Source organism: Gorilla gorilla, chromosome X (assembly GCF_029281585.2).
Source record: "Gorilla gorilla gorilla isolate KB3781 chromosome X, NHGRI_mGorGor1-v2.1_pri, whole genome shotgun sequence".
Lineage (NCBI taxonomy): Eukaryota > Metazoa > Chordata > Mammalia > Primates > Hominidae > Gorilla > Gorilla gorilla.
The window spans coordinates 147,240,617-147,256,971 of NC_073247.2; the positions used below are offsets into that span (position 1 = coordinate 147,240,617).

At 40.1% G+C, this 16,355-nt stretch overlaps 1 pseudogene; it reads right to left on the reverse strand.

The window, feature by feature from the left end:
- Positions 1-10,318: 10,318 nt before the first annotated feature.
- Positions 10,319-15,461, reverse strand: LOC101143999 (tRNA (guanine-N(7)-)-methyltransferase non-catalytic subunit WDR4-like; annotated as a pseudogene).
- Between the last annotated feature and the right edge of the window lie 894 nt (positions 15,462-16,355).

Genomic DNA, 16,355 nt, shown 5'->3' on the forward strand with positions numbered 1-16,355 from the left:
GTCACTCACACTCTGTCTTCCCAGCTTCTGGTGGCTGCCAGCAGTCTTTAGTGATCCTTGGCCTATAGGCATCACTCTAATTGCTGCTTCCATAATCACATGGCCTTCTCTCCTGTGTGTCTCTGTGTCTTTGTTCTTAGGAGAACAGCAGTCTCATTAGATTCATACCCTAATCCAGTATGACTTCATTTAAATGTAACTAACCACATTTTTAAAGACCCTATTTTCAAGTAAGGTCATATTCTGAGGTTCCAGGTGGACATTGACTTTGGGGTCACACTAATCAGCCCAGAGCAGTGCTTGACACATGGAAGTGGTCAGTAAACGAGTACTAGTCTTTTTTGTCTTTATTAGCTTTTAGCTTTACTTGTAGCTGTTCACATTGTGTCTTGGGGACATCAAATAGGCATTCATCCTGCAGACTGCCATGGAGACCAAGTACAGCCATGCTTGTACAAGTGTCTGGTACATAGGAAGGGCTGCATACGTGGAATTGGCTGTGGTCATGTGCAAAACAGAAGCACCACTGCGAGCGCTCCTGCCCATGAAAACAACTGATATTTATCCAGCCTCGTCTGCACCTTGTTCATCTATTTGTTACCTGCCAGACCTCAGTGGCAGAGAAGGGGTAGCAGACACAGAAGGCTTAAGAAAAAGAAGAGAAAAAAGAAAACAGAAAGTAGGGGGCATTCTACCCATCAGCATTGTTTCTGGTTTTGGAAAAGGTAGCCATTCTCTGACTTTGATGGTTGTACTCCAGCTGAAATCAACAGTGAGCCTTTCTGAAGCTCACAGCCTTCCTCTGCTGGTCCCCAGCTCTGTCTGTGTGTGCCTGCACCTTTGGTTTCCTGCAGCCACTGAAGCAAGCATCTTGCTGCTGTGTCTCCTCACAAGTTCCTCCAGGAGGAAAACTTAAGGAGAAGAGCTTGGCCACATTCCTGCCCCCGCTCCATTCCTTCCTGTGACTTTGCCTTTTCCCCTGCCAGAGAGAAGGCCTTGGAATGCTTTGTGCTGTTTCCTGTCCCTGCTTCCTGATAACTCCCCAAACCGGGCCCATTTATTCCCCACTTGGAAGTTCAGCCCTGCCAGTGAGGCTCCGGAGCCAGGCATTCTTTGTAGTGGGAAGAATTTTGAATCCCAGCCCAAAGATAATCTGTTTGCTTCTCTTTTTGTTATTTAAGTTCTTATCAGGTAGATATAAAGGGAAATGTACATGTACTTATTGAAGTTGGGTAGTGCCTATATGGGAATTTGTTATACTTTTGAATTTGGTGTATATTTGAAATTTTCCATAATAAAATTTAAAATATTAACCCTACTCCCTGAGAAAGGGCTATAATTCATTGCTTTTAAGCTCTTTTTATTTTTCAAATAAAATCTTAGGTGAAGCCCTAAAATGTAAAACAAATCAAAGGCAAGCTACTCCTACTAAAACTGGGGAGGGGGTGATGACTTCTAATCTTCCATCCCCACCAGCGGATAGGCAACTGAGACACTTCTGTGGTCCTCTATGCTTGCCTGCTACTAAAAGTGTTGTCCAGAGACCAGCAGAACATAGTCATCTAGAAGCATGTGAGAAATGCAGTCTCTGAGGGCCCCACCGCAGACCTGCTGAAGCAGGACCTGGATTTTGGCAAGATCTCCCAGTGATTCATGTATATATTAAAGTTTGAGAGGCATGGCCCTGTAGTAGGTTGGGGCTCCAGAGGCTGAAACCCACTGACATAAGTGAATTTCTTTATTTTACAAGTGAACTAAGTAAGACTCATAATGTCGTGCATAAAGCCATACAACTTTTGAGTGGGAGAGCCAAGGCTAATAGCCAAGTTGCCTGGCTTTCACTTCATGGATTTCTGCCCTATTCTTGTTGATTGCACCCTATGGCAGATCCTCTTCTAGTTCCAGAGGTCGGGATCATGCTTTGTTTCTAGGACAAAGCCCCAGGTTTATCCCTGGTGCCCACAACAGGGCCACTTTCTCATGTTCCTGCATGTAAATCCATGACTTACTTCCTTATTGTCTTAGTCAGCTGAGGCTGCTATAACAAATTACCATAGACTGAGAGGTTTAAACAACAAACAGTCATTTCTCACAGCTTTGGAGGCTGGAAGTCCCAGATTAGAGTTCTTCTTTCTTCTAGGTCATCAGGAACAAGTCTCTCTGAGCTTCACGTTCTTTTAAAGACTATTCTGGTTAGGTCAAGCCCACCTAGGATAATCTCCTTTTGATTAACTCAAAGCCAACTGATTAGTGACCTAATCACTGAGTGACATCTCATACATTCACAGGTTTCTGTCCACACTCAAAAGGAGGACATTATGCAAGGTATGTATACCAGGAGCAGGGGCAGGAATCTTGGGCATTGTTTCAGAATTCTGACAACTCCACTGATACAACCCAAATTTGGAAAGTTCTAAGAGCTAGACAAGGACTGATTGTTTCTTCCACCTTAGGGAATGTAAATAGCTCATGACCTGTCGGTAAGGTTCTTATCTGCATAATAATTCCAATGCTTCTAGTAGGGGTCACCTCTAAGGACCTGGAGGGACAACTCTCAAAATGAGGAAAATTCTTATCCTGGGGTGCCTGGTAGCAGCTCCTCAATTATAAAGGGCACACAGCAGTTTCTCTACCCTAACATTAACTAGAGTAAACAACCCTGGATCCTTTCCTTCCATAAACATTCAAGCATGAACAACTATGGGTACTGCACACTTCTACACTGTTGCCATAGCATCCTCAGTGATCTTTTAAAGAAACTGTACAGAAAGGCTTTTGTTCTTTACAGGAGTGGAGAGCCCTGGAATCTTCTTTTTATTGTGGCAAAATACATATAACATAAAATTTATCATTTAACCATTTTAAAGTACACTATGTGATGGCATGAAGTACCTTCACAATGTTGTGCAACCATCACTAATTCCACAATATTTTCATCAACCTGGAAAAACCCTGTATCCATTAAGCAGTCACTTCCCATTCTCCCGTCCATCCCTGGCAACCACTAATCTGCTTTCCATCTCTATGGATTTGCTCATTCTGGATATTTAATAAAAATAGAATCATACAATATGTTATATTTTGTGCCTGGCTTCTTTTGCTCAGGATAATGTTTTCAAGGATCATCCATGTGATAGCATCTATCAGTACTCCAATACCTTTTATGGCAGAATAATATTCCATTGTATGGATATACCACATTGTATTTATCCATTCATTTGTTGATAAGCGTTTGTCTTGTTTCCACCTTTTGGCTGTAGCGAATGAATAGTGCTGCTGTGAACACTCATGTGCAATTTTTTGTTTGACACCTGTTTCCAATTCTTTTGAGTTTATACTTAAGAGTGGAATTCCTGGGTCATATGGTAATTCCATGTTTAACTTATTGAGGAAACACTAGTTTTCTATAACAGCTACAACATTTTACCTCTCCCCAGCAATATATGAATGTTGTTATTTCTCCACATCTTTTCCAATACTTGTTTTCCTTCTTTTCTGTCAATCCTAGTGAATGTGAAGTGGTATCCCCCTGGAGTTTTTATTTTTGTTTCCCTAATAACTAATGATATTGCACATCTTTCCATATATTGTTTGCCATTTGTGTATCTTCTTTGGAGAAATGTCTATTCAAGTCCTTCACCCATTTTCTAATTAGCTGTTTGTCTTTTGTATTGTTGAGTGGTAAGAGTATTTTATATATTCTGGATACTAGATCCTTCTCAGATATACACTTTGTAAATATTTTCTCCTATTCCGTGGGTTGTCTTTTTAGTTTTTGATAACATCCTTTGAGGCACAAAAGTTTTAAAATTTTGATTAAGTCCAATTTATCTATTTTTTTCTTTTGTTGCCTGTGCTTTTTTATCCTATCTAAGAAACCATTGCCAATCCAAGATCATGAAGATTTACCCTTATGTTTTCTTCTAAGAGTTTTATGGTTTTAGCTTTAGTACTTAGGTCTTTGATGAATTTTGATTTGTTTGTTGCATAGTTTTTAAGGCAGAGTTCCAACTTTATAGTTTTACATGTGCACATCCAGCTGTCCCAGCACCATTTTTTGAAAAAACTACTCTTTAGCCTATTGAATTATCTTGGCATTCTTGTTGAGAAGCAACTGACCATAGGTGTATGGATTTACTTCTGGAATCTCTATTTTATTCTATTAGTCTATATGTCTATCCGTACATGAATGCCACACTGTTTTGATTATTATGGTTTTGTAATAAGTTCTGAAATCTGGAAGCGTGAGTACCCAAAATTTGTTCTTTGTCAAGATTGTTTTGGCTATTTGGAGAGTCTCTTGCAATTCCTTTAAAAATTTAGGATCAGCTTTTCAATTTCTACAAGAAAAATGGCTGTTGGCATTTTGATTCTGTTGATCATTTTGGACAATATTGCCATCTTAACATTGTCTCCCAATCCATGCAAACAGGATGTCTTTCTATTTACTTAGGTCATCTTTAATTTCTTTTAGCAATGTTTTATAGTTTTCGCTGTGTAAGTGAAAGTTTGCACAGTATACAAGTGTAAGCTGAATATCAAGTGTAAATTTATTCCCATACGTTTAATTTATCTTCATGGCATTGTAAATAGAATTTTTTTAAGTTTCCATTTCAGATTGTGCATTGTTAGTGTATAAAAATACAACTGATTTTTGCATATTGATCTTGTATTCTGCAACACTGCTGAATTTTTTATTAGTTCTAATTGTTTTGAAAATTTCTTAGGATTTTCTATATAAAAGATCCTATCTCTGCACATAGAGTTTTCCATTCTCCTTTCCAACTTGGGTGCCTTTTATTTCCTTTTATTGCCTAATTGCTCTGGGTAAAACTTTCAGTACTATGTGAATAGAAGTGGTGAAAGTGGGCATTTTTGTCTTGTTCCTGATCTTAGGGGGAAAGCTTTCAGATTTTCACAATTGAATATTATTTTAGCTGTGTGTTTTTCATAAATGTCCTTTATTATTTTGAGTTAATTCATTTCTATTATCTTATAATTCACTTTTTAGCCTTTCAATTTTTTATTTTGTACTAGCAGTTTAAACATATCCTTAAATAGAGAGCTGCTATATTTAAATATTTTTGTAGCAAAAAAACACATAACAAAATTTACCCTCTTAATCATTTTAAGTGTATAATTCAGTAATGTTAAGTATATTCACACTGCTGTGAAGCAGATCTCCAGAACTTTTTCATCTTGAAGATCTGAAACTTCACACCCATTAAACAATAACTCTCCTTTTCCCCCTCTCTCAAGCCCCTGGTAGCCACCATTCTACTTTCTGTTTCTATGAATTTAACTACTTTAGATACTTCATATACATAGGATCATACAGTATTTGTCTTTTTGTGACTGGCTTATTTTACTTAGCATAATGTCCTTAAGGTTTACCCATAATGTATCATATAAAAAGAGTTTCTTTCTTTTTAAGGCTGCATAATAATCCATTGTTATATATACACTGCATTTTGTTTATCTATTCATCTGTCCATGCAAATGTGGGTTGCTTACACCTCTTGGCTCCTGTGACTAGTGCTGCTATGAACATGAGCATGTAAATATTTCTTGAAGACCCTGTGCTATGGTCTGAATGTGCCCCCTCCCAATTCGTATGTTAAAACTTAATCACCAATGTGATAGTATCTCAAAAAAAAAAAAAAAAGAGGTGGAGCCTTTAAGAGGTGATTAAGTCATAAGTGTAGAACCCTCATGAATGAGATTAGGGCCCTTGTAAAAGAGTTTGGAGAGTTGATTCACTGCCTACTATTCCTTCTGCCATGTGAGGACAAAGCATTTGTCCTTCCAGAAGATGCACCAACAAGGTGCCATGGTAGAAGTGGAGAGTAGGCCCTTTGTACCAGACATCAAATCCTGATACCTTGATCTTGAACTTAGCCTCCAGAATTGTGAGAAATAAAGTTCTGTTATTTATAGATTACCCAGTCTCAGGCATTTTGTTACAGCAGTGCAAACAGACTAAGACACGCTACTTTCAATTCTTTTGGCTATATATCCAGAATTGGGATTGCTGGATGGCATGGTCATTCTATTTTTAATTTTTTGAGAAAACTTCATACTGTTTTCCACAGCAGTTTCCCCATTTTTCAATTCCACCAACAGAGCACAGGGTTCGAATTTCTCTTTATCAACACTTGTTATTTTCTGGGTTTTAAAAAATAGTAGCCATCTAGGCCAAGCACGGTGGTTCATGCCTGTAATCCCAGTACTCTGGGAGGCCGACACGGGCAGATCACTAGAGACCAGGAGTTCGAGACCAGCCAGGGCAACATGGCAAAACCTCGTCTCTACTAAAATTATGAAAATTAGCTGGGCATGGTGGCGCATGTCTGTAATCCCAGCTTCTTGGGAGGCTGAGGCACTGGCTCTGCCAAAGAAAAAAAAAAGTGGCCATCTAAATGGTTGTTACTCTCGTAATTCATTTTTGAACTACTTTACAAAACTATTTGTTTATACTGGATTGAAAACCAAAAAGCCTGGTTCTTTGCCACGGGTAGTTTGTGGAGAAGCATTGCTATCAAGTCTGGTACTGGGGAGTCTTGGAACAGACACTATGTAACATTTCAGGCACAGAAGAACTTAGGCAAAGTCAGAACTAAATTTTTGAGTCCAAGACATATTAGTGCTTCTTTCCAAACTACCGAATTCTGTGTTACCACCTTTTCATGGCTGAGTCTCTTAAAATAACAAACTTGAATCCATTCCACATTCACATGCTTTCTCAGGCCTAAACATTAAGTTCTTGATCTTCCCTGGCCTTCAGAATTGTTCCTGTTGTCATTCCACTGGCTCTGGAGGATTGTATATCTCTATAACTCATCTGTGAATACTGTGACTGCCTGAAAATTCTCACCATGGCTTTGCTGGCTGTGCCTGCCCAACACTGTCTTCTCCCCTTCTGCCCCAGACCAGCAAATTCCTAAGACATTTAGAAAGACGGGCAACAAAACCTTTCAATCCTAAATACCCATCTTCGATGTTTGTACTTAAAATTATGGGATTAATGACAGATACTTGTATTTGTTTCTTCGGCTATGGGGCAAGGTGCTAATGACCACTGTAGTCATGGGAGAGTGTGCCCTTGACACAGTCTTTGGTACAGCAGCAGTTGTTGTCAGCACCAAGAGACATGGATGACTACAGTGAGGGGAAGCTGGAGCTGAAGAGAACTGTTCTTCAGAGCACACATGAGAAATCCGTGAGATACACCAAAAAGTACTTAGGAGGCATTAGGGAGGGGATCTGGGGCTTCATCAAAGCAGGTTCAGTCAGAAAAGTACTGATTGGAGTTCATCATTACTATGACCCTATTTTTATCTCTATGCTGGTGTCCTGAGGAACACAGGTATATTAGGTGGTTCTTGCATTGCTATAAAGAAATATCTGAGACTGGGTAATTTATAAAGAAAAGCAGTTTAATTGTCTCAGAGTTCTGCAAGCTGTACAGGAAGCATGGTTCTAGCATCTACTTGGCTCCTGGGAAGGCCTCAGAGAGCTTTTTCATGGTGGAAGGCAAAGTGGGAGCAGGCACGTCACATGGCCAGGTCATGAGCAAGAGAGAGATTTGTGGGGAGGGGTAGGTGCCACACACTTGTAAACAGCCAGATCTCATGGAACTCATTCATTATTGCAAGGACAGCGCCAAGCCATGAAGCGTCTACCCCATGACCCAAACACCTCCTTCCAGGCTCTACCTCCAATATTGGGGATTACAATTCAACATGAGATTTGACGGGGACATATATTCAAACTATATCCACAGGTTACATTTTAGGAGCCTGATTGAATTGAAATATTTTAAGGAAGTCATGTTTCTTTCCATATCTGCTCAGCTGCTAAAGTACCAGAAGGGTGCTTTTGGAAACAGATTTACCTCTCACAGGCTGTGAAGGTCTTTGAGGCACCATTACGAATGCCTTTTTTCCCACTCTGTGGGTTGTCTATTTACTCTGCTGACTGTTCCTTTTGTGATGCAAAAGCTCTTTAGTTTAACTAAGTCCCAACTATTTATCTTTGTTTTTATTGCATTTGCTTTGGGGTTCTTGATCATGAAATTCTTGCCTAAGCCAATGTCTAGAAGGATTTTTCCAATGTTATCTTCTAGAATTTTTATAGAAAATCTTCACAACCTATACATCTGAGAAAGGAATCTAATATCAAGAATCTACATCAAATTCAAACAAGTCAGTAAGAAAGAAACAAACAATCCCATCAAAAGTGGGCTAAGGACATGAATAGACAATTCTCAAAAGAAGATATACAAATGGCCAACAAACATATGAAAAAATGCTCAACATCACTAATGATCAGGGAAATGCAAATCAAAACCACAATGCAATACCACCTTACTCCTGAAAGAATGGCTATAATCAAAAAATCAAAAAACAGTAGATGTTGGCTTGGATGTGGTGATCAGGGAACACTTCTACAATGCTGGTGGGAATGTAAACCAGTACAGCCTCTATGGAAAACAGTGTGGAGATTTCTTAAAGAACTAAAAGTAGAACTACCGTTTGATCCAGCAATCCCACTACTGGGTATCTACCCAGAGGAAAAGAAGTCATTATATAAAAAAGATACTTGCACATGTATGTTTATAGCAGCACAATTTGCAATTGCAAATTTGTGGAACCAACCCAAATGCCCATCAATCAATGAGTGGATAATGAAACTGTGGTATATATATACAATGGAATACTACTCAGCCATAGAAAAGAATGAATTAAAGGCATTTGTAGTGGTATGGATGAGATTCGAGACTATTACTCTAAGTGAAGTAACTCAGGAATGGAAAACCAAACACTGTATGTTCTCACTGATATGTGGGAGCTAAGCTATGAGGACACAAAGGCATAAGAAGGATACAATGGACTTTGGGGACTTGGAGAGAAGGGTGGGAGTGGGGAGAGGGATAAAAGACTACCAATAGCAGTGGCAGCTGTTGATTTTTCTACCATACTCGTAATACTGTTCATGCTGGACATGTCAGAGTGTATACTGCTCAGGTGATGGGTGCACCAAAATCTCACGGATCACCACTAAAGAACTTACTCATGTAACCAAATACCACCTGTACTGCAATAACTTACGGAAAAAATAAAATAAAATAAGAGTGTCTTTTTTTAAGGAAAACAAGGCACTTATGAAAAACTTGAAGCACTCCAGCTTTTGATACAGCTTTTGTTTCTAAGGCCCCAGCGAAACCCCACACCCAAGTTATCACCAACATGTACAGTCATTCCTGTGTTTGAAACTTAATCATTGGAGAGTGGGTAGAAGCTAAAATGAACAAATTACCTGATGTATCTAGAAGCCAAACCATCACAGAATCTTTCTTCCCAAATCACTTCTCAGAAGTGTTCAATTTGTGACTGAACACTTCAGTCACAAACAGTGCATGCACCCAAATGTTTTGCTCAATATGTTTTGAGTCTAATTCCATATATTGCTGCTAAAGATTTCCAGAAAGTTGCAAAAGTTCATCCTTATTGATAGGTGATTGGAATTCAGTGACACTGCTGCTGCTCTGTAGTGTGTGCAAAGGTCAAATCAAAGTAATAAATATGATATTCTCGATCATTTCTCTGTAAAACTGGGTTTCTAGCCAGGGCCCATGCCTTCACACTTGCTGAAACAAGTTCACCTTCTGCACCAGTGCTGCCAGAGAGAGCTCCCTGTGACATGGGAATCATGTTTCTGCACTTCCCATGCAGGAGCCACTCACCACATGTAGCTCCTGAGCACATGAAGTGTGGCTGGAGCTGGGAATGGCTGAAGAGTTAGTTCTATTTGAGTTTCAATAGCCCCGTGTGGCAAGTGGCTACTTGGAAAGCAGCACACCACCTGAGATGGCAGGAACAACATGAAAACATCCTCCATGCCACTGCAAAAATGACTGCCTATACATCTTAGAGGAAGACATGTCCAGCATGAACATCATTACGAGTATGGTAGAAAAATCAACAGCTGCCACTGCTACAGGTTAATAGATTGCCTTCAACATGAAGATAAAATGCTTCCAGCACTTTCACTCTGCCCCATAGTCTCTTAGTTGAGCTAATGCCCTGCACAGCTTCTCTTCAACCAGAAGGGGGCACAGACACCAGGCAAGAGCCTATGCTCAGTGATACAGAATGTTCTAGAACCCAGGAGACCGTTCCATCCACTGAGCTGAGCTGGTCAGACCTAACTAATGTCATCTTTTCCTTCTTAAAGGGAGATGCCAGGATGAGGAGGGAACAAGTTAAAACTGCTTTTGCTGTTTCAAGGTTGTAAGAGGCACTACCAACCACCAAGGTCAACAACTCAAAGCCACTTCACCCGGCCTCAACTTCTTGGTTTGGGGCCCAGGTGGGGGAATTCTCCAGCTGCTACTGCAGTCTCTCCTCTTTCTTCTTCAGATAGAAGGTCATGTTATCGAAGATGGCCGTGTAGAGACTGCTGAAGCTGGCATCTGTGACGTTAGAGCCTTCCAGCATGGCCCAGTTCCCACGAATAACACTGGAGACTTTTTTTTTTTTTAAACACAGTGCATTCAGGAACAGAATGCCACTGGCCACCTACAGGCCTGCAGAGCACCAAGGGGATTTCATGGCAGTCCGGCAGCACCCACAGCCCCTGGGTCTCCTTGAAAGCCACATCCCACACATGGTACTAGATTGACAGATGCTGCCTGTACACTAAGTTAGCAGTCTGAGAGCATCAAGCTGGAAGATGTAGATTACAGGAATATAGTTGCACAGAAGCATCATGCAGTTCTCCTAGCACCAGAACGTGATCCCGGATGTGACAAACCTCTGGTGTCCCAGGGGCCCATCAGCCCTTGCAGACTGGCCAGGTGACAGCAGTGCAGTTGATGACCACTTCTGTACTCCCAGAGCCTAAGAGTGCAGTCCCTGGAGGAGGATAAGAAACAGTTCGGGCTGAGTGGGCACCACAGAGATGCGGCTCACAAACTCCGTGTGCCCGAGGCAGAAGGACTCGATACTGTGAGGCGCTGTGGCCTAGCTGACCTGGATCTTCTCATCCTGGTTGGCAGTGAGGATGAAGCAGTTATCAGGACTCACAGTCACCTCTAACAACATTGACAATTGTGCCAGGTCAAGTCTGCCGCGTCTGTGTGGCTCTGAAACCAAAAAGGAGTACATATCTCCAGATTTGTCGGCCACCAAGACCTTCTCCTCAGAGGCTGTAAGGTCAGGGCCATACACCTCCTTGCCATGGTCCTGACACTCAGACATTGCCATGGTTTTGTATGGAAAAGAATCAGACACTCGTGGTCATCTGTTAAAGCAAAATAGCGCCAGACTTGGAGGTGGATGCCAGAATCATGCCACTCCCCCAGACCAAGGGCAGCCCATCCTCCCCTTTATTTTCTTGTGACTAGTCTGCAGCACTGCAGTCATAGATGAAGAGGTTGTTGTCATCATTGTTTGCAGCAGAGGTGGCCAGGAAAAACCCAGAGACTCCACAAGAAAATGGTTAGAACTGATAAACAAATTCAGTAAATTTGCAGAACACAAAATCAACATAAAAAACTCAGTATCACTTCTATACGCCAACAACAAACAATCTGAATAAAAAATCAAGAAAGTAATCCCATTTACAATTGCCAGAGATAAAATAAAATACCTAGGGTTAAATTTAACCAAAGTGAAAGATCTCTACAATGAAAACTATAAAACATTGATGCAAGAAATTGAAGAGGACACGAAATAATAGAAAGATATTTCATGTTCATGGATTAGAAGAATCAATATTGTTAAAATGTCCATATTAACCAAAGCAATCTACAGATTCAATGCAATCCCTATCAAAATACTAATGCCATTCTTCACAGAAATAGAAAAAAAAATCCTAACATTTATATGGAATCACAAAAGATCCAGAATAGCCAAAATTATCCTGGGCGAAAAGAACAAAACTGGAGGCATCACATTACCGGACCTCAAATTATATTACAGAGTGTAGTAACCAAAACAGCATAATACTGCCATAAAAACAGACGTATAGACAAATGGAACAGAATAGAGAACCCAGAAACAAGTCCACACCCCTACAGTGAACTTGTTTTCAACAAAGGTGCCAAGAACATACACTGGGGAAAAGACAGTCTCTTCAAAAAATGGTGCTGGGAAAACTGGATATTCATATGCAGAAGGATGAAACTAGACCCCCACCTCTGACCACATTAAAAATCAAATCGAGTGGATTAAAGACTTAAATCTAAGACCTCAAATTATGAAACTACTACAAGAAAACATCAGAGAAACTCTCCAGGACATGAGACTGAGCAAAGATTTCTTGAGTAATACCCTGCAAGCACAGACAACCAAAGCAAATATGAACAAATGAGATCACACCAAGTTTAAAATCTTCTGCACAGAAAAGGAAACAACCAACAAAGTGAAGAGACAACCCACAGAATAAGAGAAAATATTTGCAAACTACCCATCTGACAGGGGATTAATAACCAGAATATATAAGGAGCTCATACAACTCAATAGGAAAAAATCTAATAATCTGATTTTTAAATGGGCAAAAGATCTGAATACATATTTTTCAAAAGAAGATATACAAATGGCAAACAGGTATATGAAAAGATGCTCAACATCATTGATCATTGAGAAATGCAGATCAAAACTACAATGAGATATCATCTCACTCCAGTTAGAATGGGTTTTATCCAAAAGACAGGCAATAATAACAAATGCTGGAGAGGATGTGGAGAAAAGAAAACCCCTTGTACACTGTTAGTGGAAATGTAAATTAGTACAACCACTATAGAGAATAGCTTGGAGTTTCCTTAAAGAAACTAAAGTAGGACTACCATAGGATTCACCAATCCCACCCCTAGATGTATACTCAAATGAAAGGAAATCAGTATGTTGAAGTGATATCTGCACTCCCATGTTTATTGCAGCGCTATTCACAATAGCCAAGATTTGGAAGCAACCTATGTGTCCATCAACAGATGAATGGAAAAAGAAAATGTGGTGTATATACACAATGGAGTACTATTCCGCCATAAAAAGAATGACATTCTTTCATTTGCAACAACATGGATGGAACTGGAAATCATTATGTTAAGTGAAATAAGCCAGGCATAAAAAAGACAAACTTTGCATGTTTTCACTCATTTGTGGGAGCTAAAAATTAAAAATAATTGAACTCATGGAGATGGAGAGTAGAAGGATGGTTCCTGAGGCTGGGAAGGGTAGTCACAGGGGAGTGGGGATGGTTAATGGGTACAAAAATATAGTTAGATAGAATGAATAAGATCTAGTATTTGATAACACAGCAGGGTGACTACAGTCAATGTAATTTATTGTACATTTCAAAATCACTAAAAGAGTATCATTGGATTGTCTGTAACACAAAGAAATGGTGAATGCTTGAGCTGATGGTTACCCCATTTACCCTGATGTGGCTATTATGCATTGTCTGCCTAATGTATCAAAATATCCCATGTACCCTATAAATATATACACCCACTATGTACCCACAAAATTTAAAAATAAAAAAATTAAACATTTTTTAGAGACAATATATAGGTAGTTATATGGATTTTTGTATAGATACAGATATAGTTGATGAATACTAACTACCCAACTTTGCGTGATTTGCCTACGGTGTGACTGCATTATCTCTTGGGAATCATCAGGAGAGGAAGTATCTTAGAAGCTAGTCTGTAAGGTAGAATGCAGAAACTGACTTTTCAGGGAGAAAATGAGGCCCTTCCCTTGACCTGGAAGGTAAGTCTATGGTAAACTGTGTGGGTAAATTAAGAATTTTGGCTTGGTCCCAGCTACTCGGGCACAATTCTCTCAGAATTGGGGTCATGTTATTTGTGATGGTTTTTCTGACGTGTCACCTTGGGTAGGCTACAGTTTCCAGTTATTTAATCAAACACTAAATGCTGCTGTAAAGAGAGTTTTTAAATATAATTAAAGGCTATAATCAGCTGAATCTAGGTGAGGGAGATTATCCTGGTTAATTTGGGTTGGCCTGATTCAATCTGTTGGAAGGCCTTAAAAGCAGGATTGAGGTTTCCCCAAGAGAGAAGAAATTCCACCTACGGATTTCAGCTTCAGCCTGTGCCTATGAATTCCAGGTTGTCCAAGACTTTTCCTTCCTGACTGCCTGCCATACCAACTTGTTTAGCCAGACCTCACAATTGCCAATTCCATGCAATAAACAGATAGAGAGATGATAGATAGATAATAGATAGATAGATAGATGGAGAAAGAGAGAGATAGGTAAGATATAGATATAGATACAGATATCCTACCAATACTGCTTCTGTAATTGAGTTCTTACTAATACACTCTGCAAAGGCAATTGAACTAGGGTGTTTCTACCGGTAAGATGCTAGCGCCCCAGAGGAGGGTTTGGAATTGTGTCTATACAAACCATAGGTGGTGCATCATCTCCTTGATTGAAGTTGACCACTTCAAGGCAGTTGAATGTATGTTTGGAAAAATGAAAGCTAGCAGGGATTTAGTAACTTGTAGAATTCTTAAACTTCTGGAAAGCAGGAGAAAAGAAAGCCTCAGCAAATATACTGATGTTGCAGAGGTTGGAGACAAGGCTTTGGCAAAGGAATGGAGAGGAGCAAATCAGATTTGTTTAGATCAAGTGAGAGTAGAAACTGACTGAAATAGAATACTTCCATGGAAACATGAATGGCATTGGAATCCTGAAGGCCTCCACAGATTCTCACTTTTATCAGAATTAGTTTGTGAGGAGGATAGAAAGGAAGCAGCATGAAAGGCTTGCAGTAGTGAAGGTGACTAAGTCTTATATCACGAGCAGAAACATTTAGGGCAAACACCCAGGACCTAGAGAAGTACTGTTGTGTTGCTCCCAAGGAAGGGAATGTGGAGACAAGTAGGTCAGCTGTAGCCACGGGGAAAACCACCTGAGAGCATGTAGAAAGCTACTGGGAATAGAGGCACATCAGAAAAAGGCCACAAAACCTTCTGTAGTGAGGAAATTTGGCACTGAGAAGGATAGGCTTAACAAAGGATAAGCTGACTTCATGTACCGCTGTGGGCAACATGGAAGCCAAGATAGAATGAAGGCTGTGTTTTGCAGTATTGGATGGTGGATAGTAGTGACTATAATTGTCCAACACTTTCTATGAATAGCCCTTGACCATCTCCCACAATCATCTATTAGCTGGTGGAGTTACTTTACCTCCTCCAGCCTCTTTTCTCCTCAGTAAAATGGAGATAACAATAGTCTGTTTCCTAGGAATCTTGTAATGGCCTTATGAGAGGATGTATGCAAAGTGCTTCAGCCAGCTGCTCACATTTCATGAAGTATATAAGGTATTTCAGGCTTCCATGTCTTTTCTGGTTGTTCCTTCTACATGGTAGGAGAACATTCCCACATCTGGCCTCAACCTTCTCAGACCCAACTAGAAAATTCTCCAGCATGTTTCAAGGCTGAAATTAAGGGTCCTCCCTCCATGAGCCCTTCCTTGATGGTCCTATTAGGCATAGCTGACCACTCTCATTCGGTGAACAGTCAAACAAGCTTCTATAGATGTCTTGGGGGGATTCAGTGAAGAGCATAAAAAGTTCACGCCAATCCAGGCTCTGGATTCCTCGTCTCCCATCCAGGATGCTCCAATTCCTGACTGCTACTGCTTTTCAAGTGAATTATACTGGAATGGCAACCAGCCTACGTTAAAGACTTGTTTAAAGCCATGGCCAGTTGCAGAATAGACTAAATGCATCATTTAACTGTAAGTAAGAAAACCCCAGCATGGCCCCCTAAGGGATCAGTGCAGAGACATGCCTCTGTTTTATCTGTCTTGGAACCTTTTCAGGGCTGCAGCAGCCTTCTGAAAAGAGTTTGATGAATTAATTTCAAAGCAAATATATTACTCTTAGCTATCTAGTGCAAGGGATAATAGATGGGGCAAGCAGTAGACAAATCAAAAAAGCCTGGGAAATAAGAGGCTAGGGGAAAAGACAGAAAGGAGAACGAGGTCTTTGTAAAGCTTCTGAGTACATTAAGGACTCTATAAGCCCATGCACTTGCCCGGGAATGGATGGATACTCAAAGAAGACCTGAGAAGACCTTGATCTTTCACCTATGACTGACATTTAAGCTCTGCACAAGGATACAGTGTAGGCTAGGTCAGAAATGTAATACAGAGTCAATCTACTATTTTTATTTTTGTCTCCTAGCATGCAAGGAAATCTCGGTCCTATTATTAGTGGACCACTAAGCTAACAGAACAAAGACTTTAGTGAACACACATAACAAAGAATAGAGTCTTTAAAAATGTTTCTGAAAGTCACCAAACAAAAGAACAAACAAAC